The sequence below is a fragment of the Coenobita brevimanus genome, chromosome 60 (assembly GCF_032717465.1).
Source record: "Coenobita brevimanus isolate Jiangsu-jjx chromosome 60, ASM3271746v2, whole genome shotgun sequence".
Taxonomy (NCBI): domain Eukaryota; kingdom Metazoa; phylum Arthropoda; class Malacostraca; order Decapoda; family Coenobitidae; genus Coenobita; species Coenobita brevimanus.
Window position 1 is genome coordinate 18,695,518 of NC_137013.1, and position 3,389 is coordinate 18,698,906.

Below are 3,389 nucleotides of genomic sequence, written 5' to 3' on the forward strand. Positions count from 1 at the left end.
GAATGATGAGTCTCTTCTCCCTCATAGGATTCAAGAGATGCCAACCATTTATTAATTACAATAGACAAATACAGTTAAATTACTTCATGAAATATACAAGGTGAATCTAAATTTAATCTTAATTTTAATTAAACGAAAGCTAAATATTCCCTTTATCTATGTAAATCTGTAATGAACCCTGATCAGCTTTTCACGTGAGGGCACGTCCTCCCACCATGCAGGCGCAGTTAGGTCAATGGAAAATTCCTAAGTATTTACATGTATTTACGATGTAGTTGTCAACAAAGGTTAAACACAGTAGCATTTACTTTTTGAGTAATAAGAATGATTAAAGAGAATGTAATCTCTGGGTTATAAAACCACTTGAATTAGTCATTAGCACCCTCCAAGGTTTCCTCTGCTTTTAACATGGACAGCTATTTTAAAAGGTATAGAGTGCAACTGCTCTGGGTGAAAATATTTCCCACAGTTTTGGGGCAAGGCAATAAATGATATGCTGTATCATGTTATGTGACCCTTAGGCAGGAGCTCTCTCCATAGGTCTCGAGAACCCTGTGCTGTGGCCCTTCTGCGTCGTGCATCTTGACCCAAGTGCTCTCCATCATCCACTCTCTCTGGGGTAGCCGTTAATTCAAGGGGCAGCAATGTATTAATAGTTTTTATGTTGGTATGTCCGCTACATTTAATTTGTACAAGTCTCAGCACCCTCTCCGAATCTGGATGTGTGATCACCTCACCTAATGGTCACTGGGGTCTTGGTTGTTCTGTTTTTACTAAGACCACATCTCCTATGTTTATAACTGATTTGTTGCTGGCAGCCTGAGCCCCATAAAATCTTCCAATGGCTATTCCAGGTGTCCAATACCCTCTTCACTCATTGATATCCCTCACGCAGTTGTTGTCCAAATTCATTATTTTTTATTGTAGGATCATCTGCTTCTCCTGAATATCCATACAAGGCACCGGATGGAGCTTCCTGTCATACAGCATATGAGCCAGTGTCAATGCCTCACTTGAAACACTAGGTCATCCAGGTTAAAGGTCTATCATTAATCTTTGCCTCAGTTTCAGTCATCACTGTTCTCAGCTCCTCTCTGGTGATCTTAGTTCTACGTATGTAAAGTCCTCCTAAGGCAGTTCTTCACAATACCAATCATTCGTTCGGTACATCCATTTTGCCATGGTGTTTTTGGAGCTATGAACTACAAGGTACAAATCTGGATTCCCAGCGCCGACTTAGCCTTTGGGTCATTCATTATATTTAAAAGTAGAGGTGCTGCTCCAGCGAAATTGGTTCCGTTGTCGCTTATTAATTTACTAGGACAAGACTGTCTAGTTTCAAATCTTCTAAATATGTTCCGGAATGTCTCTGAACTTAGTCTTCTTCCATTTCTAGATGGACTGCCCTTCTGTAGATGCAAGTAAACAAACATATATACACCTTATGGGGAGTTCCCTAACCTGTAACAATTATAGCCCCTGTGTAATCAACTCCAGTTACCTTGAAGGGCCGACTTACAGTACATTTACCCTACCCGTTGGTAAAGCAGGTGGTCCTGGATAGTCATATGGTCGTTGTTCATACTTCCTACATATAATGCGGCTCTTGAGATATTTCTTTGCGACCTGTCTAACCTTAGGGATCCAATATCTTTCTCGGCTTCGGGCCGAAGTCTGCGGCACACCTCCGTGAAGAGTTAACTCACGGGCTTCCTTAACAATAAACTGTAGAAAATAATCATTCTTGGGTAACAATATAAGATTTCTAGTTTGGAGAGGCAACTCAGCCTTTACTATTCTGCCACGGCATCTAATTAGACCTTTTCCGTCTAAGGATAATCCTAAATCTCTTATCAGTTTATTATTGCTGCTAGTGCTTTGGCATAAAAGGTCAAAAATCTCTCCCTAATATTTCCTTTGAAGCCTTTTCAGCCAATATTCCATGGGATCAAACTCTTCAAAACCCACTGTCTTATTCAAAAATTTAATAACTAATTTAGTAGTGTTAAAAAGTTGTCTTACTGATGAAAATCTACTTATGTCAATCACATCTGGCTCAGGTACAACAGCATCCAAGATTACTACACTAACCTCAGCTGTACCATACTGTTTCTGCTCAGGCCAATCATTAGTGAGTAACTATTTAGGACCATTAAACCATAAGTTATCATTGACCAGTCTCATTACTGTCGAAGCTCTTGAGAGCAGATCAGCTGGGTTTTGGTTGGAGGATACATCCATGAATTTTGAATTTGGAAGACAGTTCTTTAATAGCCTTCACTCTTTTGCAGATGAAAGGAATTTTACTGTCTTCCCTCCCTACCCAGTAAAGACAACTCTCACTGTCAGTCCATATATAAATATCCCCAAACTTAGTATCAAGAGTGGTGGTTAAATACCTGGCCAGTTTGGTTCCTACTTCTATGGAAGCCAATTCCATTTGAGGTAGGGTTCTTCCATTAATTGGTGCAACTCTGGCTTTGGTTATAATAATCTTACTATCCTCTCCTGTTGCACAAAATACGTGTAAATGTGACTTCTCATTTCTGTTTATTTTCGTGGGAATACATAGGCTTGATGCTTTTTTTTTTTTTTTTTTTTTTTTTCAAATTCCTTTCTGATCTGTTCCCTTTGTTCCACATATGTCTCACCTAATTCCGTGTCCCAGTCCAACTTTTCTCGCCAAGCCTCCTGCACTAAACATTTGCCCCTAATAACTATAGGATTGATCAATCCTAATGGGTCAAATAACATGAAGACCTGACTTAAAAATTAAGGACCTCTTGGTGAGAGTGACATTCATTTCATTCATTCATTGCCAGACGCCATGTATCCCAAACGGGGTGGCCAAGGGCTTAGAGTTAATTGTTTTACAGAGAGGGGCACTAATCCTCCACCAACCCCACTTGACACGTAGGGAGAACGTTATGCCAACAGTATCTGGTGTTCTCAGGCGGTCACCCATCCAGGTACTAACCAGACCCAACGTTGCTTAACTTCGCTGATCGGACGGGAAGCGGTGTACTCAACGTGGTATCAGAGAGCTTAATTGGTTTCAAACTTATTTCATCAGCTCTTGTATCCCAGTTTAGACCCAACACATTTTGAGTTTTGGGAATGTCTGTATTTGGATTGTCTTCTTGTATTTTATTCCTCTTAAGTGGTGAATTTGTGTTCAAGCTCTGTAACGGCATATTTGCCTTCCCACATTCGGAATTGGCTACTTCATAAGCCTTCAATGCTTCCGTCTTTGTATCAGCAATACCTTGCAAATTATCCATATAAAAAGCTTACCTTATTTCTGGACTTTGGCATTTCCAAAATGATGCTTTAAAGTGTTGCAAAGTAGGAAAGGACTAGCACAAGAGGAAAAGAGCACCGATCGGAAA

At 40.1% G+C, this 3,389-nt stretch overlaps 1 pseudogene; it reads right to left on the reverse strand.

Moving 5' to 3' along the window:
- Positions 1-2,928: 2,928 nt before the first annotated feature.
- LOC145403443 (5S ribosomal RNA) lies at positions 2,929-3,045 on the reverse strand (annotated as a pseudogene).
- Between the last annotated feature and the right edge of the window lie 344 nt (positions 3,046-3,389).